The 22,174-nt window shown below is 52.7% G+C and overlaps 1 long non-coding RNA gene across 1 annotated transcript; it reads right to left on the bottom strand.

Moving 5' to 3' along the window:
- Nucleotides 1-1,490: 1,490 nt before the first annotated feature.
- On the bottom strand, nucleotides 1,491-21,828 carry LOC130544587 (uncharacterized). Its single transcript, XR_008960994.1, has 3 exons — nucleotides 21,567-21,828; nucleotides 9,079-9,224; nucleotides 1,491-2,004 (listed from the first exon to the last, which is right to left on the bottom strand). It is a non-coding gene; the product is annotated as an uncharacterized LOC130544587 (long non-coding RNA).
- Between the last annotated feature and the right edge of the window lie 346 nt (nucleotides 21,829-22,174).

Raw genomic sequence — 22,174 nt, 5'->3', positions numbered from 1 at the left:
TTGCCAAACTTTTGCTGCTCAGGGAACAGATAAACCACTCAAGAAAAACTGATGTGTTTAACTGGCCTTTGGAGGACTGTGTCAGCATTCCTTTCCAATACTGTCCCCGTGGCTCTAGCCACTTTCCAGAAGCTTCCGTGGTGTTCTCTTCCCAAAGGATGCTGGTCTGGGTGAACTGCCAGTCAAAGGCCCAGAGCCACGGCCCCAGTGAGAAGACCGAGTTTTACCTGCTTTACCTGCTTCGTTTCCAAGCTGGTGCCTGAGCTCTCGGAGACTTGGTGCAGGCAGGGGAGCAGGACAGGCGATCCTGCCTGACACTGGCTGCCTCCGTGGATACCGAGGCTCCTGGACATGTACCTCAGGTCCACGGGGATCAGGCAGGAACCACGAGGCCTCAGGAAACTCAAAAACGGCTCCAAGGGAAGAATATATTGGTTCTGCTGTTCTAAGGAAAGAGCTGAGAAGTCAAGGATTTACCCTGTCCAGAGTCTTCCGGATCTAAGGAATGAAAGATCTCTTCTGAAGTCACTGTGAAGATGGGAATAGGAGGATGATTTAGGGGGCACAGGTTGGCCTGGTTCCCCAGGAATCACCTCCTAGAAGAAGGTGCTGAGTCAGCCCTTGCTCAGACTCTCAAGCAAGCAGAAGAGGGGTCCCTGAGCCTGAGAGCAGGTGTCGGGTCTTGCCCCGGGGCGCCCGGGCCAGGCATCCAGGAGGCAGTGTGTGCCCTTAATCCCAGGCCTGGCCAGCTCTCCCGGGAGGACTGGTTCCTCACCCCTCCAGCACACTGCCGGGTCCAAGTCTCCCAAGGAACTTGCTCGCGCCCCCAGGGCTTTGGGGAGCTGAAGGCCAACCCTGAAGAAGTCTACCCGCCCTGCAGGACTCCAGGCCAGGAAGGAAACCCCCAGGACAGACGGTGACCTGACTCCGGGGGGCTGCCCACATAAGGTCTCCAGGGGGCTTTGCAGCCCCGAGATGCTCCCTCCATTCCGCCGCCACATCACGGGGCGGCCCATCACAGGCCCTCGTCCATTGTCCTGAGGCCGGGGTGGTCTCTTTATGGACCTGGTGGCCTCACGTGTAGCTGCCTCTTTGTAAACCTGGTGAGGCTGAGGCATAGGCCTCAGTAACCGAGTACTTGCTTCTGCCCTGAGTTTGGTCCTCCTCCTGTCCTGTCCCTTCTGACAGGCCCAGTGAGGTTCAAAACAGAAGCCAGTTCCCAAGCCACGTAGCCAATCTCAGAGCTGGAATTTGCCATCAGAGCCCCATCTACAGAGAGAGGAAGGGGCCAGGGTACTGAGAATTAAAGCCCAGGGGGGTAAGGGGAGCCCAGCGCTGCCCCTGGCTGTGCGGTCCCCACCCCCACTCAGCTCCACAACAATGCTTGAACTAATTTCATCCAATTCTACTTTAAAAAAAGAAAACCCGGGAAATAATTACTTCAGTCAGACATTATTTACTTAAGTAATTCTTTACTCAAACGTCTTTAGGCTTTATTTTACTAATACTACATAATTACGTAATTGTGTAATTAGGAAGAAATTAAATGACAAATGTTTGCTGAGAACAAACGGGGAAAAAAAATAGATCTTTTATTTCCCTGAGTGTGCTGGCTCAGTGTGTTACATCTTCTTCCCCCTCCTCCCCGTCCTGCCCCTGTCTCCCCTGTGCCCAGCTGCCCCACGGCAGGGGTCTAGCAGGGGGCATACTTGGACAGGTAGCATCAGAGGAGGGGGCCCCAGCCCGAGGCAGAACGCAGATGCTTGTTAGAACCACCCCGTGTGTCTGCACAGAGCCCGGCAGCAGCCAAGCCTCCTCTGGTTTTCCCCTGACTGCCTCTGGGCCCCAGAGATCCATGGGGCTCCGGCCCATGGCAGCCCGAGGAAAGCAAGTGCACCGGGTCCCCAGGATTATCCTCGTTCAGTAAAGGCCAATTCCGCTCTTCCTGCAGGTGCGCTTCCCAGGGCGGCCAGCTTCCCAGGCTGAAGAAGAACAGAGGGTCCACTAGGAAAGAGAAGGGGGAGCACATCGATCCACACGCAGTGTCTGCCTCGAAAATCTCCCCAAGGAAGAGGCATGGCATGTATGCCAGGACTGCTCTGCCCACGTGGGGGACCCATGCATACAGACCACCACGCCTCCTCCCCTCCTTCCCGTTTCCGACCTCAGCAGCTGTGGAAGCCAGTGGAGCTTCCCGCAGGTAAAAAATTCAATCAACCACCCACCCAACACCATGGAGCGTGTCTTTTGTTCAAATTCTGAGGGGGACACAAAAGAGCAGGCAGGCCACAGCTCTACTCATTAGTACGTCAGCTCCTTGGAACTTGGCATGGACAGCACTGCTATTCATAGTAGAAAGTTTCCTAGGCCAGCTGGCCAAAAAAAAACAAAAAACAAAAAACAAAAAAAAACCCTTATAACTGTCCGCAGCATCCAGTACCAAGAAGTGGGAGTCTGAGCTGTGCCCAAGGCTGTGGAGGTCCATGCCCTCGCTCCAACATTTCCAGCTGTGCCCCTGGACAAGTGACTCGACTTGTTCATTATCACATTAACCTGTAGGGTGTACGTCGTGTCCATTTTGCTGATGAGTAGCAATAAGGCATGAGGACAGCAGCAAGTGTTCAATAAGCAATAAGCCCAGCTGTCAAAAGAAACTAGACAAACCAGTGCAGGTGGAGCGGGAGGGGCCTGTGGGGAAGTGCCCGGCCTGGCTGCCTCTCCCCGCCCGCACCCTCTGAGCCGATGATGACTCATGATCCCCGGGCAGGGCCAGCAGAACCAGAGACTGGGAAGCAATGGGAAAAGCATTAAAGGAACTCGGGTCCCAGGGGACAGGGCATGGAGCCTGGAGAGGGACTCCCCAGAGAGACTCCTGCCTAGGACCTCTCGCCTTGGGGACCAACTGCAGAAAAGAACACCATGCCTTGTTCTCACGTCCTTGCAGAAGACACTTTCTAAGATTCTTCCCCCCCAAGAAAAACAAGGGGGGCGCCGAGGGATTCAAGTGACTTCCTTCAAAATCTGTATTCATTAGTTTCATAAGAAACACACAAAAGCCACATATGATCACTGGTGGTGGGTCTTTGGTTATCCGTTGAGGGGAGGAACTTTGTACCAAGACCAAGAAACCAGGCTCTGGTCATCACAGGCCAGAGGTGGGACTGGAGGGGTGGGGGGATGATCCATGCGGGCTGGGCATCCTACGCCCTGTGACCACAGAAGGAGGAGCGCGAACTGGGCCTTCTCTCCTCCCCAGTCCTCTCCAGACCTTGGGCAGGTTGTGCAAAGTCTCCCTGAGCCTCATAAATAGATGAAATCATCCTTCGTTCATGAGATCGTTAGAAGGATTACATGAAACAATGCATTTTGAAGCACTTAGCTCAGGGTCCTGGCACATATGAAGAACCTAATAAATTGTCACTCATTCATTCATTCATTCATTCATTCTCATTATTATATAATGGAACTGTTACTGGTCCTGCGACCACAGAGCCGATCCTGGAGACGATGTCAGCTTTGGAAGCCTGGGGAAGAGGAGGTTCTGGGCCCCTATAGGCAGCAGTGAGGTCTGCAGAGAAGGGAGGGCTGCCCAGGGAGAGAGGGCATTAAGGGAAATTCTAAGCAGTTGCAGAAGACAGGGCAGTTCAGAACCCCGGGGGTCATGTTGTCCCCATGCACTGGCCAGATCCAAGAGGCAGTTAGACAAGGTGATTTCTGCATAAGACAACCTCCCACCCAACAGGGAGGAAATTCTACCCCCTTCTCTCCAGCATCCTCCATGAAACTTATTTCTAGGAGGCCCTTTGAGGTCTTTAAGTTATAATCCACTGGGGTAATAGTCACTCATTCTCTGTCAGAGGCTAGCCTCAGAGAACTGCATTTTTCAGATTTGCCTGTATTAACGTCCAGCAAACCTCGCTGCCCACACCTCACCGCCCTACTCAGTCTTTTGGGCTCCTGTCCACGGGGCTTGGCCGGGTCATGTTGTGTATGAGGCTAACCAGGGCTCGGGCCGTGATCTAACCCAGTATTAAAGTTGGGTTTGGTGTCCTGTCCAGGCTCTCCAAGCCCTTGTGGCTCCCGACCTGGCCTTTATTTTGCCCCCTTCATGGTGTGCCAGTTGGCTCCCAGAGGCTTCACTCACCTCCTAGCTGAGGGAGGTCCTCCCTCCCCACCCTGTGCTCTCCTCCTCCTCCCCAGCCAGCTCCAGACTTGAGCAGCAAAGGAGGACAGAGGAAGCCAGAGCAAGGACAGCTGCATCCCTTCCCTCTAAGTACAAATTCAAGTTTAATTCCATGCAATGGAGATTATTATAGAGTGTCCAACATGGGAGGGCTCAGAACCAAGTGTGTGTGAGTGTCAGAGTGGTTGTGCATGAGTACCAGTGTGTGCGTGTGTGTGTGCACATGTGTCATGGCAGGGAGCCTTCTGACGGGATAGATGGGGAATCATCTTTGTTGACTCATCTCATGTCCTTCCAAAAATGAAATTCAGTTCTACTTTGAGTGTTCTATAGAACACATGGCAGCCAGTCAATACGGACCGACGAACAAGCCGAGTTTGTGAATCCAGGGTTTTCTCATAAGTTGGGTCCCCAGGGTCCAGAGGAAACCCTGCCCCACCAGCCTTCAGCTGCTCCCCGTCTCTCACTAAGCCTCGGCTTTGCGTCCCGCGGCTCGCTGGCGGAGAGCTGGTAGTCATCAGGATAAGTCTGCAATTAGCAAGGGCTCCCTCCTTGTCTAACCTTAACAAGGACAGAGGCGGCCGGCGCACAGCCTGCCCTCGCCTCCTCCTCCTCCGGGCTGTTTGTTAGCCTCGCAGATTATTATTAGAGGCGCCGTGGAGCTAATCACCTCCCCGGTGCACACCCCGCCTCCCCTTGGCTCTTGCTCCTGCATCGTCTGCATTTGACCTGACTTCCCAGGGCTCCCGGGCTGTCTGCTGGCAGCTCCCAGGGAGGAGCAGAGGTGAGCCCACCTGGGCAGGACTGGGGGGACTGTCTCCCCCAGGAGGGTGACCTCTGCCCTGAGCCCCCAAGGACAGGGACTAGTGAGGTAGAGGAACGGGAGGAGCAGAAAGAGGAATAGGAGAGGGAGGAGGAATTCTGCGCTGTAAGCTAAGGCTGCCTTGACTCTTATTCATCTCTGGTTAAGCCCTTGTTAGTACATCCAGACGGATGCACGCAGGGAAAGGAAGACCAGGCAATGGCAGAGCTCCCCTCCCACAAATCAATGCTGGGTAATGGAGGAGAGTCATTAGCATTTCTCTCCTTCCCCCAAAGACTGCAGAAGAGAAAACAAACTAAGGCTCCAGCAGAAGGAATTCAAGTTCCCCCAGAGGAGGAACTTCCGCACGGCAAGGGGGCTCTGCTTGTCTGATGATCTCCGCGCATACTTCTGCAGCCCAGCTGGTCCTCACCAGCCCTCCCCTTGCTTGGCCCCGCTCAGACCCTCTCAGTGGCCTCCACTGGGCGGGAGGAGGCACCAACACAGGGGCCTGACTTTCAGGCCATGCCTCCCACTTCAGGAAACCCCTTGGGCCATCAGTCCCCACGCTCCCTGCAAAGCCAGCTCTGGGCGGCTACAGCCACAAGCTAGAGCCAATCTCCTTGCTCTGGCCTCGCCTTCCCCTGGCACCCTGGCTTCTTCCAGGGGGGGTCTCCTGCCTTCTATAGTTGAGCCTCCTTACTCCTGAGTGCTGCGTCACACAGAGAAAGTGCCCGACAGACGGATATGCTGTGCTTACCACGACGGACAATTAAGTCCTGGTGCTGTCGCCTGCAGGACGTTATAATCAGAGTTTTAGAATAACCAGAGAGAAGAGCAAGAGAGGAAATCATCAGTTACTGCAACTGATTACCTCATTTCTTCCTGTGACCGCCCCCTTGGGTAGGCAATTATGGGTCCCATTTTGTATATTTGCAAACGGGAGAGGTAAATGGCCCAGGGCCATATGGCCAGTGAGAGGCAGAGCTCTGGGATGTGTGAAATGAGGTCTAACTCCACAGCCTAAATTCCTGTTACTGTGGTCAAAACTCCCTTTGATGTGAGCTCAATTTGACTTAGCCTTCTTTTATTATTATTATTACTATTATTATTGTTGTTGTTGTTATTTTAAAAGATTTTTATTCATTTGCGAGAGAGGGAGCACACAGGGCGAGGGAGAGGGAGAAGCAGACTCCCGGCTGAGCAGGGAGCCCGGCGTAGGGCTCGATCTCAGGACCCCGGGATCACGACCTGAGCCGAAGGCAGACACTTCACCGACTGAGCCACCCAGGCGCCCCTGACCTAGTCTTCTAATAGAGAACTTGCACAGGATTCGCTAAAAGGTACAGCAAGCAGGATATCATGTTTCATATCACATCCGTGTCCACACCACCCTTGTGGAAGAACCTTCTTTTATTTAGTGATTTCTGGGACGGAAAGGTATTCATTAATTCAACAAATGTTCAGTAAGTCGAGTGAGTGCATCCTATATGCCGGGTTCTGTGTTAGGTGCCCGCGATGCCCTAAGTCCCCATGGCAGCCGGAACCCAGCCCTGCTGGAGGCTCCTGGAGGGCACGGTCAGATCTCAGCCCAGGGAAGTCAGGGCCCCCTCTGCTTTCATCCCCCAGATTCTCCCAGGCAGGAAGCTGGTTGGCTTGTCACAGATCACCCTTCCAGGTGTACGTGTGGGTGCATGCCCGCGGGTGGGGGGGCTAGGAAAGTGCACGGGAGGTGTCCTTCCCCCAGGACCCCTAGATGTAGCCAGCTGCCTGCAGGCCGGCACGCAGCCTGGCCTCTCCCCAGAGAGCCCACCTGGCTCTAATCGTGTGTTGTTCTGCTGCAGATGCAGCTTCCCCACCAAAGTCCTCTCTGTCCAGATGTTGTCATCGGCCAACCCCAGCAGGCAGGGCTGGCCTGGGGTCTGGCGCTCGCCTGTCAGTCCTGACATCTTCAGTGGATAATGGAACGCAAGGATGTGAGAGGCCGAGCAGGTGCATGCTAATGAGGAGATCAATTTTAATTATGATTTTAATTAAACACCCGATCCGGTAGGAAATATGACAAGAAGTAGGCTGGGGCTGCGCAACCTGGGAGGAGGGAGGGGTGCAGGGGAGGGAAAGCGCCTCTAGGCCTCCTCAGGATTTAAAAGAAGTAAAGGGCAGCACCGTTGGGAGATACAGAAAAGCCTGTGCAACCTGAAATTGGCATGGAGAAAGCCTTGTGTTCTAAAGAGCACTCAGACATCGAGACTTCCGAAAGAGGACATCTTAGCCATGAGGAGGTCTCAGAGGCCAACGGGCCCCGCCCCTCCAGTCACATGGGAAACTGAGCCCCGGGAGGGTGTGTCTTCCTCTCCTCTGCCCCCATGATACACTGTCCATGCCTCCATCTGAGTACTTACCACATGACACAAGCATTAGCTCTTCACAGGCTCCCTATCAAGTATTTATATGGTTCGAGAGCTGTTTGTGCAAGGCCAGCCCTTCAAGGGCAAGGCCCCTCTGCAGAGCTCTCTGTGCACAGCTAGCAAGTAGACACCAAAGGCATCACGGATGCTCAGGGTGATGGTGCCTCCTCTAACGGCAAAGGAACTGTAGATAATAGAGGCTCCTCCCCAAACCCCGCACTCCTCTGTGCTCCGAACAATGCCTAGCATGTCGTGGGCATGCAGGAAATGTGTATACACTGCCCAATCACAAAAGTCCGTGACACTTCATGAGCCGTCAGGAGCAACACCCAGTTAGGCAGCCGTTCTTGAGCCAGACTATCAGCTTTTTCAGCACTGCCCTGACCGTAGAGAGCAGCGCATGTGCTCTGTGCGTGTGTGCGTGGGTGCACGTGTATGTGTGATTCTGGGGGCTTCTTAATAACAGACGATTGTAGAGTAATGCAATGGCAGAATAGTAAGCCACCTTAGAGAGGAGCACTGTTGGATAGAGACTTTTGCAATGACAGAGAGGTCCTACACTATCTACACTATCTGACACAGTAGCCACTAGCCACATGTGGCTATGGAGCATTGGAAATGTGGCCCATGTGACTGAGGAGCTGAATTTTTTATTTAATTTAAATTAAATTCAAAGAGCCACATGACACGAGCAGCTACCATATCCATGTCGATCATCTAATGGAATTCGCTCTTTGCTCAGCCCAGGAGGCTGAGGCCCAGAGAAGCAGCCTTTGGACATCACCTGAGCTCAGATGTTGGTCTTCGTAGGCAGCCCATTAAGACTCAATCCTATTATGGCTTTCTGGTACATATACAGTGCCTGTAAAGAGCTTGTACTTCCAGAAATGTTAACAGAGTCCCTATACACGGCCCGAAGACCAAGGCCAAAGATTCTCCCCGGTTCCCTGGATAAGCTTGAATTGGGAAGAGCTGGAGGCCTGGGCCTAGACCTCAGGTAATAACCCAACCTGTGCTTCTGCCTGTCCCACCACCACCCATGCCCCAGCATGCAGGGACCATCTGGTGCTTCCCCCTTAGGTAATGTGAGGTCTTTCCAGCCTCTTTGCCTGCAGCTAATGTCTTGTCACTGGCGTGAACAGAGAAGCGGAGATTAAAGATGGTGGCAGAAGTTAATTGGGATTAGACGCGCATGTTCCACGGTTAACAGAAGCACAGATGCTTCAGAGCCGCTTCTGAAGCCAGCTCATTTTCTAAATACCCTCTCTCCTTCCTCTCTGCTTCCTCTCTGCTTCCTCCCCACCCCACCACCCCTGCACTCCACCACTCCCAGGTGCTCCGGAGACTATCGATTGGGCTGTTTCTTCTTCTTGCACGTTATGAGTCCATATCAGTTAAACCTTTTCCATAATGAATGAGGTCATTTGTGGGAGGAACAGAGAAAACAGGCACTCCTGGCCTCACTCTGACACACCCATCTCCCCTCCTATCTCCTCTGCTGTCTGCTTTGTTCTTTGGGCCGCTGATGGAGGAGGCAAGGTCAGGGTACCCACAAATCATCCCTTACCGTCACAACACAAAGAATGCCCATTGTCAAAACATGTTTCAGGCTCCCAGATGGGCAGCGATAAAGAATCAGGGAAACGCATGGGCTATGAATCCCCAGAGATTTGCCTCCAACCTACCCCAAGGCCCCTCACTGTTGGGGCAATTGAATTCCAAGCTTCAGAAGAGCTCTGGTTCTCAGGCTCGGGTAGCTAGCTCGCCAGGAGATCGGTCGCTGGAAAGACGAGTTCAGAGTCCTCCCCTCCTTTCCAGCATGTGAGGGATCCTGGAGGACAGAAACATAAACAATTTCCATCTGTGATCCAGATGCACTTTTCCTCCTCATCCCCAATCTGAGTGGTTCCCTATCAGCTACACCCTGCGATGGTCCCCACTGTCCCCAGAACTGACTCGAATCCATGCATTTGGGACCCTCCAAGGAGGACAGAGGCAGCTTCGCTGTGGACACAGCAGTCTTCCAGGGAGACAGGGGCCCTGCCTGACCACGGCCCATTAGTTGAAACAGACAAAAATATAAGAGACAGCCTGCTGACCCACTGGGGCCGGGGGGTGGGGGGCGAGGCGCGTGCGGGGTAGGGGAGGCGTCTCGCAGTGAGGCAAGCTGTGAAGCCGTCAGCAGGGGATTGGGCCAGGGAGAGACAGGGCCGCTAACCTTGCTGAGCTGGCCCTTCGCACTCGAAGTGGGGTCTCAGTTGGAGAAAGAAATTCTCTTTGAAAGAACTGACAGGGTGGGTTTGTAATTTCCAATCAGCAATTCCTTTGGCTCCTGTCTTAAGGAACTCCTTCTAGAGAGCGAGCAATCCAGAACCACACTGTCATCGGAGCCCACACCCTGCACCTTCTTCAGTCATTTCAGCGAAGCCCTTGAGCCCCTACTCTGTGCCTTCTTCCTCTTTCTCCTCACTGCCAAGGACCTCTTCCCTTGCTAGAACGATGCCTATTTCTCTCTTACCAGGATTCCACCTCTGGAGAACAACGGCTCTGGATCATGAAGGAGGAGGAAGGAGGCAGCGGCTTGGGCAGAAATTTAAGCAAAGGAGAGGGTGATGGACATTCTGTCTCTTAGTTGGTGTTCAGCCTCTTGCCTGACTTAGTTTTGTCCCCAGCATCAGCCTGTCTCCTATAGTGCTGCTGGCCCTGGGTGACCTTGAGGGTCTCTGAAGGTGAGAGCTGAGCTGCAGAAGAGCTGCATAGCTCCCCTGGGCTCACTTGCATCGACTTGTTCAACTGGAGGTGACTCCGGGCCCCAGACAAGCTCCAGGTGGGCACGCTGGCTACACATTTCCAGGGCGCTGCACTCAAGCTGAACAAACCCAAGACACTCGGTGTTATTTTAAACTGCACGCCCACACAGCGCTCCCAGGGAGCATCTCAGATGGGAAACCAGCGCAGAGGACAAGATCTCGGCCTGACAGCTGAGGGGACCCACGTCCTGCCGCTGACTCTGCACAAACACGTTCTTTCTCTGCCTCGATCTGCCTGCCCGTTCCCATTTTTTGCCGGCAATTAGCAAGCCCCGACCAACATACTAGAACATTCCTATTAGCACTGATTCCCTCTCCCATCACCCCAGGCCTTTCTGCCCAAGGTCAGCTTGGATCCTGCAGACAAGAATCCTCTCCTGGCCCACTCCCTTAGGGTGGGGGAGGTCTGGATGGAGTCGCTCCTCTCTCAAATTGAAGATGTTGCAATCCAGGCTCGGCGCTTAAGGAAAATGCTGCCATTTAGAGAACAAACCCAGGTGAAGCCTTGGCAGCCTTACCTTTGAGTTTTCCTCACACCTACTGACTGCGGCAAACCCACCAGGCAAGCAGTATTTCGTGAGCATCTATTATGGAAGAGACGTCACAGAAGGCTCGCAGATGTGTGAGACAAGGTTCCTGTCCTCCATACTTCTTTGAGGAGACACATTCAGGGCATGACAGCGGCGACTCGGGGGTGAACTGAACAACCCCAGGGCACCTGTTCATGTGGAGCTCAGCACATGGCCTTGGGCACGATGCCAGGACTGCGTTACTCACAACTGGAGGAGGGTCAGGCCAGGTACTATAAAAATGGCAGGAGTGGGGGTTGGTGACTGTGGGATGAAGCATTGGAAAGCTTCCACCAAAGTCATGGGGCTTGAGTTTAGCTTAGAGAGATTTGGGTTTAGTTGAGAGGAGACGGGTACAGAAGACATCCCAGGTGGGTAACATCCCGTGAGGCAGGAGGTCTGGTCAGAAAGGCCCAGAAAATTCAGGAGACAGTGCACAGAATCCTTTGGCGGGGACGGAGAGCCCGTGTGGAGCAAGGATGAGAAACCTGTTTGAAAATGTAAGCTGAGGACCAAACACCACGGAAGAGCCCTAGGCTGAACACTGTCCTATCAGAGAACCATGTTCTAGCTCTTCCTACAGGAGAGAAGGATCTCGGGTTTGAGTTAATGGATAAGGTTCAGACCCAGATTTGCGGCGAAGCACCTCCAAGTGGATGCCCACACTCCATGGGCCGCAGAGCTCCCGTTCTGCCTCCCTCCTGAGGACCAACTCCCCCTTCTCCTCATTCGGAGCCTTATCCCCACCACACAAGCATGGCAGGAGAAAGCCCTCCCATTCACACACTTCCACGCTTTACAGAAGAGCCCTGCCCCTCTTCCTGCCTGCAAACCCCACCCTTTCCCTGCCCCTGCGCATCCTTTCCGCCCACCTCGCATCCCAGGGGAGGGAGAAGCCAGCCCTCCTACCTGTGTTGCTGATCCCACTACCTCAAGACAATTTCAAGGCTCGTTGCATTGACTCTGCCATCTCGCTCTCAAATTTTCAACTTCCCCTCTCTGCCTGGACATGCCCATCATCCTCCGATCATGCTCTAGAATCCCATCTTAAAATCAGTATCTTCATAGGCCCCACACCCACCTCTACCCCCCATCTCTCCATTTATTTTCTTCCCAACCAAGCTGCCCCAAAGGCTTGTACACAGATGCCTTTACCACTTATGTTGGCCCACTGCACCGTGTCTGCCACGGCCCACCCGCCCAGCACACACCCTACACAGCACTGAAACTGCTTTTGCTAAGACCACCAGTGACCTCCTGGTCATGAAATCTCATGCACACTCTTTGGTGTCTCCAACCGCTTGACTCTCCTCCGTAGCGTCTACCAGCCCACCCCTCCCCCCTTCCGAAGGCGTTCCCCCTTTGCTTTGTGTGATGTCTCACTGTCCTGGGCCTCGTCCACATTTCCTCTTGCTGTGTTTTTTGCAGCCTCCTCCTTCCTGAATGACCATTATTGACTCCTTATTATTTATCCAGTTCTAAGCGCTTTATATTTTTAACTATTTTCGTTCTCAAAACAGTCCTACGATACAGATGTTATTTTTCCCCATTTGCTAGATGAGAACATGAAGACACATAGAGCAACTTTCCCCTAGCTTACTGAGCTAGAAATCTGAGTGAAAGACAAGAGTCCAACAGGCATTTTGGGTCATGGTCTAGGCTGCTGATCACTACATTATGCTGTCTCTTTACCTGAGTGTATGGATAAGGACAGGAGAGACTAAGCTGCCGGAATAAATGAACTCAAGATCTCAGCAGCGTAATATAACAAGCTGTTATTTCCATCCTGTGCTCTGTATCCAAGACATCTCTGCGGGGAAGGGGCTCCACGCAGTCACTCAGAGACCCAGGCCATAAAGGCCCGGCCATCTTGCAGCTGCAGGAAGGAAAGGGAAAGACAGAGAAATCATACATGGGCGTTCCCTTGTCATTTCCACAGACGGAGTATTACGGCCCCTCTTAACTACAAGAGGGGAGAGAATACCGGGGAGCGAATGGCATGTTTGCTGGGATAGCTGTACATGCAAGAATGAACTTTAAATGTTGGAGCTTCTCCAGCCTCATCCGGTGTCACTCCATACTCACCCATTCCCATGGCTTTAGTGACTTTCCAAATGTATCTCTTCAGCTCAGACCTTGGCCTCATTGCTGAGCTCCAACCTTGTCTGTAACTGCTTCTTTGACATCTTTCAAAAGATATCAAGAGCTTCTGAAGTTTAACATATTCAAAACAAAACCCGTGAATTCTCCCTCATCGCAACTTCTCCCATCCTCCAACCTGTCTCATTTCAACAAGTTCTACCTCCATCCATTTAGCCACTTCTGCCAGAAATCTGGGAATTATTCCTGCCCCCTCCCCCTACTTCCATATTCAATCCGTCATCACGTCTAAATGAGTATCTTCAAAATAATGTCAGATCTGTCCAGCTATCACTAGCCCTGTCACTCTTGTCAAAGACCATCATCCCTTGCCTAGACAACTGCCACAGCCTCCTTCCTATTCTCCAGATTGCTTCTCTTATTGTCTTCTAGAACATTCTCCAACGTGCAAATCAGTTCATGCCACTCCCTTTCCTGCTCAGAGGCTATGTCCAAGGTCCTAGAAGGGGCCACAAAAATGCCTGCCTCTCCAACAACACCCTGTCCCATTCTTCCCTCAAGCACCGTGTTCCAGCCACACACGTCTTTTTTGAGGTCCCTGACGGTGCTCGCTCTTACCAGATGCAGGCTTTCAAACATGCCATTCCCTCTCCCTGAAATGCTCATGTCATGTTCTTCACCCCACGAAGTCCTTCTCATGCATGGCTCTCTGCCTAAATGTCACCTCCCAAGAGACTGTTCATGACGGTTCATGAAACCTCCAGGATAAACGAGGCCCTCTTGTGTATTGTCTCATCACACCCTTCTCTTCTGTTTTACAGCACTTACAACAATTTATAATTATATGTCTATTTGTGACTTTTTGTTGACTCTCTGACTCCCACAGAACCGTAAGCTCCATGACAACTATGGTGGGGCGTTTGCTTGCTCGCCATTGAATCTCCCACACACAGTGTCTGGCGTATAATAAGTCACCAGTCAGTAATTGTTGAATCCAATGACGAGATAACCTCTCGGCCCATATGCCTTCAATGATGAGCAGCTTCAGCCTGCAAAAGAACTGGCTTACCATGCCCCCGCCCCCTTGCTCCCTGCCAATGTGGTTATGACCAAGTACCAATGACCTTTTGTTTCCAAGTTTGTTCTCCAAAGAACAGCCTAGAATGGACTGGCTGAGACTTCTCCTGAGGGCTCTTGGGTAGCATCTCCAAAGGCTGAACCACTCTGGGTCCCAGACAGACTCAGCAGAGTTGAGATCTCCTTATTCACTCTTTAAAATGGATTAATCAACAACTGAACTCAGGTGTCCGGTGTACAGGACCTTCCTCACGCCGACCCAGTCTGCTTTCTGACTGCTGCTACCAAAACCAGTTGCCACAAATGTAGTGGCTTAAAGTAACGCAAATTTATTATCTCATTGTTTGAGTTCGGAAGTCCAAAAGGAGTCTCACTGGGCTAAAATCAAGATGGTGGCAGGGCTGCATTGCTTGCTGGAAGCTTTAGGGGAGAATCTATTTCGTAGCCTTCTCCAGCTCTTAGAGGCCACTTGCACTGTTTGGCCCATCCATGGCCGCATTTCTCCATCCTCACAGCCAGTGACATCAGTGGAGTCCTTCTCTCATGCCTTCTCTCTAGTTCTTTCTCTTCTGCCTCCCCTTTCCACCAATAAGGACCCTTATGATTTCACCAGGTCCATCTAGACAAACCAAGGTCATATCTCATCTCAAGGTCAACTGATCAGCAACCTTAATTCCACATGCAACCCTTTTGGCATGTGACCTAGCATATCCACAGGTGCCAGGGATTGCGATGTGGCTGGCCTTGGAGGACCCTTATTCTTCATACCACCAAGCTCACCTCCTTCCACCTCTCACCCTAAACTTCATGTTTTAACCACAAGGATGGTGAGACTTAGAGCCATTGTTCTAAAGAGCCAGGGTTATAGGAATGGAGATCTATAGGAAACCACAAGTTACCACTGGAAGATTCCCCAAAAGGCTCTGCCTCTGTTACCTCTTCACACAGCAGATCTCTAACTCTCCCGCACTCCCAATTTTCTCACCTGAAAATGAGGAGAAGGACGCCTGCGTCTCTGGGTTGTTGCGAGGATTAAATGGGTTACGTGTGGACAGTGCGCAGGAAGTCCGCATGATGCACGAGAAAGAGCACGCGCTCTGACTTCAGAAGTCTGGGTTCAGCTTTGATTCCCGACACTTACAGACTTGGGTGGTCCCAGCAGAGTATTTAATCTCCGCAAATTCCCTCAAAATCTACATTTCCTCCGCTGTAAAGTGGGGGTATCAATAATACCTATCACAGGGTTGCTGTAAGGATTAAATGAGATAAATTATGCAAAGTGTTTTGGCATACAGTAATTGCTCCATAAGATTAGGTATTATGATTATTATCCTAGAATCCCTAATAAATGTAGCTGCTCTTTGTTGTGATGCTTTAGCTCATTTTTTTTTTTATCTGACAAACTCTAAAATCTCAGCGTTAGTATTACACCTTCAGAAAAGCCTTCCTCTTCCCTCCCAGCCAGAGGTGGTTAGCTCTTTCTCCCGCTGTGCATTCCCATAACACCCAGCCCGCATTTCTATCACCGTGGACTGAATTCAGTGTCTGTGCCTGCCCCCCCCAACAACAACAGACACAGGGGACCTGCCGGCTTGAGGGCAAGTTCCGTGTCCTGTTCATCTGGGCACACCCAGCACCTAGGTCAGGGCCTAGGCAGTATAATGTTACAGACGTGTCTCTGGACAAACGTAGAGTTCTAAGCTCATCCTTAGAAACTGCCGTCGCATAGAATAGTGTTAATGTATTTGTCCAACACACATCACGCCCCTCTGTTCTCAGGCCGTACTCAGGTTGGTGACGTACACACTTTGCTCCCTGGGAGCAGCATTCCTTGGAGTTTGAGCAGAGCTGGCCCCCCGAGAGAGCTGCAGCCGGAGAGCAAGGTTCCCGCCCACCCTGTCCCACTCTCCACCCCGCCACATTGCACTCTGCGACCCCCGGATGGGACATCGCTCCCGCCTGCAGCCATGGGGCTCTCCGGCCCTGCTTCAGCAACTGTGGGCCCCGAAGAAAAAGTCTGCCCCAAGCAGAACCGGGCTGAAAATCATATTTTCACGGGATGTCAAACCTCCTCTCCTACCTTAAATGAAAGGTATTATTTTTGAGAGGAGAATGTCACACTCTACCACCGAAATTCTGCTTCCTCGGCAGAAACCCCAGCAGCGTCTCTGCACGGCTGGCAGCTCTCCACCCAAGGCCGCTGCTGGGAAATTCAGCAGGCCCAGCGCAAATCACGAGAGCATGAGCTCCCCTGTGATTAAAACAAGGGAGAGCAAACTCAAGGAGCACTGCCTTTGCGGAGACGGGGGAGGCACAGGAGACCTGGCGCGCGCACACACACACACACACACACACACACACACACACACACACGGGCCCTGGACCCACTGCAGGCCTTTCACTCTCCTTGGGCAGTGCGCCCATCACTTTGCCAAATAAATAAATTATCCCCCAGCTCAGTAACCTCTGGGCCCTTCCTATAATAGATGATACCCCTTCAGCTTCGTCTTTGGTGTATATAAAAATATACCCTTCTTCGCTGCCAACGACCTATCAGTCCCTCGTCTCTCAGGAATCCGGGCAAGACACTAAGACCTCTTTCTGATTCACCCACCCTGGGATCAAAAGCTTTGCACGGAGCTCGGAGGGTGGGGAAGGTGTCAGGCAGTGAGTGGATTCACGTACCTGGGAAACTGTCTATACTTTTTAATGAGTGAGAAGGCGCTGGGGAGAACAGGTCAGAAGCAGCTTTCTGTCCCTTGAGTTTGCGGTTATGTCAACTTCTGTGTGTGTGGCCTGGGGGCTGATCCTACTCAAAGTCTCTGGGAGTCCCAGAAGCAGCAGCGGCTTACCCAGCTGCCAACTCTAAGTAGGGCCACGAGGCCACACAGGTCTGGCCCTTACTTCTCCTCTCTGGCCACTCCCAGGGGCTCCTGCTTCCTGACCGCCATGGGAGCCAGCTCTGAGCAGCACCCGATGATTGACCCAGGTGTTCTGTGTCCCCTGGGTGCCCTGTGGCTGGACTCAGATGTTGGCCTATTTCATCCTTGCACCCTCAGTGTCAAGGACCTGGGTATTCGGAGTCCAGGAGGCCAAATGCTTGGCCAAGATAGATTCAGGCACATGGGTCCCGACCTACGTGGGGCCTGCAAGCTCTCCTGGCAAGGCACCGCTGTCCAGATGTTTCCCCACACAAGCCCCTGCGCCAGCAAGGGCCGCCAGTCCCTGGTAGAATGCTTTCCTAGGGGGCTCCTCTCCTCTGGAAACTCCCCGTGACTACAAGGGTCCTCCTCACCGAGGACTCTCCACTCAGAGATTCCGGCCTGTTCCTCCAGCACCCCACTCCACCGCATGACCGTGGCTGTATGCAAACATTTGCTTTGATTTGTAAAATGATCCATATAATTAGGAAAAAGAGTTAAATAAAGGGACTGATTTCAGAGAGCAGGCTCTTAATGACACTAATACCTGACAAAAGGGGTCATTATGATGGGCTAATGGGCCTTGCCTGGCGTTCGGCTCTCTCAGGACACAATCCAACACACTCAATTATCCGCTAATCAGGGCCATTTTGTCAGAGGTTATTGCCCTGAAGTATCAATTATAGGAACATTATTAATACTTTATGGAGAAACCACTTGCATGAAAGTGTTAAACTCATGAGGCGAGCCCGTTACCCCCCTCTCCCAGCTGGGACCCAGAATATGCCGTCTCTTTTTGCCCCCATTTAACTCCCCAACTGGGGTTTTCCATGACCCATTGGGTCTACTGGGAAGGAGCCAGGGCCATGATGATGTTCACAATCCCGTCACCTGTGACCGAACTGGCAAGCCCAACTCTTAATGCCACCAGCTGGCAACAGTGGCTTAGCCCGAAGCCAAGGCATGACTGACTGGAGACGCCGGAGGGAAGCAGGGAGCCATAGGGTTTCAGGAACAAGCCCGCGTGTGTGTACGTGCATGTGTTTCCCCCTCTCTGCTTTCTCTTTTCTCCCTCATCCTCCTCTCCTCCTTCCTATCCCTTTCCCTCTCTCTGTCTCCTTCCATCTTGTCTCCCTTTCTCTCCCTCCTTTCCTCCTCGCCCTCCTTCCTTTCCTCTCCACTGTTCTGTTTGTCTTTCTCTTCCTCTCTCCCTTCCTTGCCCCCTTCTTCTCCCTTCCCCTCCACATCTCTCCTCTCTCCCCTTTCTCTCTCTTCCTCTCTTGCTCTCTCCAGTGTGATCCCTCCGAGGCAATGGGAAAGAGACGGACAAGAGACATTCCTTCAGGACACAGCCTTTTCAGGATGCAACCCATGCTGCTCCCTAGAATGCACTCTTCTTCCATGCTGGACACATGGATTTTCTTCACTTCTAAGGAGGCACCATCCAACACAGAAACTGGAGGGACGACTCTTAAAAATGATGTGCAGTAGAGGTCAAAATATGAAAAGAGCTTTAAAGTCAGAGCAATGAGAATTCAAATCTCTGTGCCATCCCTCCCTGGCCATGGGGTCTTGGGCAAGTCACTTAACCTTCCCCACCTGTGGCTTTCGAAGGAGATGCTGTGACTCACAGTAGCAGGTGGGCCACTTGCTGGTCGTGCAAACTTGAGCACGTTATTTCACCTCTGTGAGCCTCAGTGTTTCCCGGGCATGCTAGATTGGCTCAGAGCATAGGCTGGGGCTACGGGAAAGGTTAAGCCCTTAGGCACTCGCCCGGCCCCTGCCATAGTCCACCCACAGGGAGCACAATACCCACATCACAGCGGGGCCCCGAGGTGGAAATATCTGTTCCTAAATCAGCACTCACAGCAGTCATCCTCTCTGCCCCTGCAACCCCAAATAAGAGACAACTTCCAGGCAGAGAAGGTTAACTCATGTTTATTTGAGCTAAAAAGGAGAGCAGTGAGGCACCCTTCGGACCTCCTTCCAGTGCTCTGGCATCACGCGGAGGTACTGACATGCTCGGGAGAAGCTGCGTTTTGGGAACGCGTGGCATCTCCCCTTCCATGGCCCAGCTGGCCATAGCCCTGCCCTTCAGCCTCGGGGCTATGCGTGTTGGGCCCCTCACCATCAGGAAGGAGAGTCAGTGCCTCATGGGAATCTCCTACCAGGGGGCTTATAGGCAGAGTTTAGTCTCATGGGAAAATGTAGGAGGAAGGGACAGGAGAGTTTGTTCAGACACTCAATGGTCCCTCTCGTTCCTGCCAACCCTACTCCGTGGGTTAGAAAAGGACAATTACAAACATGGTTGTGTTCATGCTTCCACCAGTAGTTGCTAAGGACTGACCGTGGGTTGGGCGGGGCGATCACCGTCTGAAACAGGGAGGCCAACTCCGGAACCGATCGAGGCTACTAGAGTTTGATCGGTGTCCCAGTATAAGCATCTATCTGTCTAGAGCTTCCCCTAACTCCTGGTCAAGCTAAAGGGCTGTGAGTTATTCCATCTGCAGAAGCAAAGCCCGAGAACAGGAGCGCATAGAAACACTCAAGTCTTAGGAGAAGTGTCAAAAATTGGTGACCATCCCCTACTCGACGGAGTACAAACATCAAAGAAACGACTTCCGCTCATAACTACGAGGTTCTAGATTAAGAATGTTAACCTGGAAGGAGTCAAAAACGCAGGACCAGCTCCGAAACATCTTCCCTGGAGCCCAGAGAGTCGTCAAGGCATTTGGCTGACTGAGGGAGAGTCCAGGCTTGGGGAGTGAAATGGCCAGCGCTCTGTTCTCGATCCACCGGATGTGGCCGGAAAAGAGGACAGACACTTACAAGGAAAAGGCCACCACCTCCTGCTTGGGGCAGCCTGACGCGGAGCTCGGTGGTGAGGAGCGTTGGCTGAGGCACGGAGGGTGCAGAGAACCCAGCCTTCTGAGCCTTGATAAATAAGCAAACAGTGTTCAATCTGCTGTTCGGTGGGCCTGGCTAATTAGCATTGGCGGTACGCAGTTACGGGGTTAAGTGCTACCAGGGGTTTGATCTGGGCTGACAGAGTCGGAGCTACCGAGTGGGGTGGTTGCCTAGCAACACCACCTGTAGCCCATTAAGCAGCCAGTCAGCTTTGTCAACTTCTAGCAGGGGCTTTGTAGCACGGAAGATGGGGGTGGAGGAAGGATTAGGGGGCACAGAGGTGGAGAGCTGGACAGTGGGTCTCGAGATGGAAGAGGGGGGCCGTCAGATGTTCCGTGCACCCCCGAGCAGCTTGTGATGTCTACTTCCTCACACAGGAAGCAGGCGGGCAGCTCAGGGGTGAGTCCAGGGGAGGCAGCCCCTCTATGGCTCTGGTCTCCCCCCAAGACCCTCACACGGGCAGCCAGGGGAAGCAGGAATCCCCTTCCCTCACCCAAGCCCTCTCTCAAATAAGGCATCTCGGGACTTGGTGATGGGGGACAGTGGGGAGAGGAGGTGCCTTTGTGGTTTTGTTCTCAGAGCCCGGAGGAACAGCGGCTCTTTCTGCTAACTCATCTTTAAAGAAGGGACCAGAGAGCACAAAAGCAAAGACCCTGACAGGACGAAGTCCTTCTCACCACCTTCCGTGGGCACCCTCCCACACAGCGCTCTGGACTTCCTCCAGTGCACGCCCAAGAGAGAGCTGGAAAAAAAGAAAAGATTGGAGGAAAGGCACAGAGCTTCATAACGTTGTCACTGCTGTCTATAGAATTCATGGTCTCACGAGCCAGCAGCCCCCAGACTTTCCTCTGAATTCCCACCCTGCCTTTGCCTGGGGGTGGGGGGGCGGAGAGTGATGTACCGAATTCAAACCACAGCCTTGGTAATCAGAACACTCAGGGTCAACTCCTCTTCTGCCACTTGTAAGCCACAGGGCCTTCAGTTCATGCCTGTGCTGAGACTCAGTTTTCTCATCTGCAAAGTGGAGGGTAATTATATCTGCCCTGCTTGCCTTCTGGGGACCAAAGGAAGCAGTTACAAATGCTGTCAACCCTTCCACATGCATAAGGCATTTGTCATACAAAGGAGGTGCCTGCCAGTCTATCTGCTGTCTCAGACTGACCTGAGCTCTCTGCTGTTTGGTCCAGAGCAGAGGAGAGAGGAGCCGCCATGTGGCCGTGTGGTCGGCTGGTAACTGGCTGGTCGCACAGCCCTGAGAGGGTGCCTATTCATCTATGCTCTTCTATGTTCACTGGTTCAAATCCAGCCCTAGGCCAACAATGACTGTAATCATTGGGTTTGGAATTCAGAGAGTCTGACTTTCAGAAGACCTTGTGCTTATCTACCCCCCTCCCCACTGAGTTCTCACCGAACACTTCTGCATGCGGGAAACTGAGGCAGGCTGGAGAACCTGGCTCAGGGTTCCAGACATACATTTCCCCCCCTTCCCCTCCTTCTGGATTATCTGAGGAGGCAGTCCAATGCCCGGAGAGGGCACAGGTCGTCTTCCCGCTGGCTTGAGAGAAAAAAGCATCAGCAAGCCGAGTCCCACCTGACGCTGTGGGGTATCCCACTCGCACCTTGGTCCCCCTCCCCCCATCTTACAAAGTCAACAAGTCTTCCTTTCCACACCACAGCTAAGACACTTCCTCCCCACCCTTGAAGTCACGCCATGTCTGCTTAGAAAAAAAGAGAATATATCCAGCCACCAACACCCGCAAGGCCCAACCAGGCTGCAGTCGCTACTCACCAGCCCAGAATGCACCGAGGCCTCTGCGTGTGTTTGTGGGCTCTCTGCCTGAGTGGCCACGGGTTCTGTGGATGGCCCACCACACCCGGGGTGACAGAGTGTGACTGTGTGTGAGCCGCTCCCTCCATGGCTTCTCCAAGCCCCGTGTTGTGCCGTTATTTTCGTGCTCTGGGTTATATTTAACTCAAGTCATAATATTTGGGGGGTTGGAAGCCTGCTGTTTCACCAAGAAAGGCATTTGAATATTCTCAGTTCCAGAGAATTCCAAGGGCTCTGGGAAGAGAGTGAGGCTGTTGCCCCAGATTTGTCTGACACATCGTGGTCACGTGGACTCCATTAGTGGGTGACTGAGGCATGGAGCAGGCAGCCTAAAGGAATGTTGTAGAAATGATGAAGAGGAGCCAGTGAGTGATGTCAGCAGGAGGCTGATGCCTCTGGGGGTCCCAGGGCACTCGCCCCACACATCCCCACAGGGAGGGAAACTCTAATTGGCAGTATTGCCTGCCTTGTCACCACCCCACCTCTTATACCTGGTGTCAGTGTGAGAGGAAGGCAGAACTGGAGTCCCATGTGACGCGAGGAGAGGCATGATTCAGCTCACCCCCGGC

This window comes from Ursus arctos, unplaced genomic scaffold (genome assembly GCF_023065955.2).
Source record: "Ursus arctos isolate Adak ecotype North America unplaced genomic scaffold, UrsArc2.0 scaffold_22, whole genome shotgun sequence".
NCBI lineage: Eukaryota > Metazoa > Chordata > Mammalia > Carnivora > Ursidae > Ursus > Ursus arctos.
This window is presented reverse-complemented; position numbering and strand designations above follow the sequence as displayed.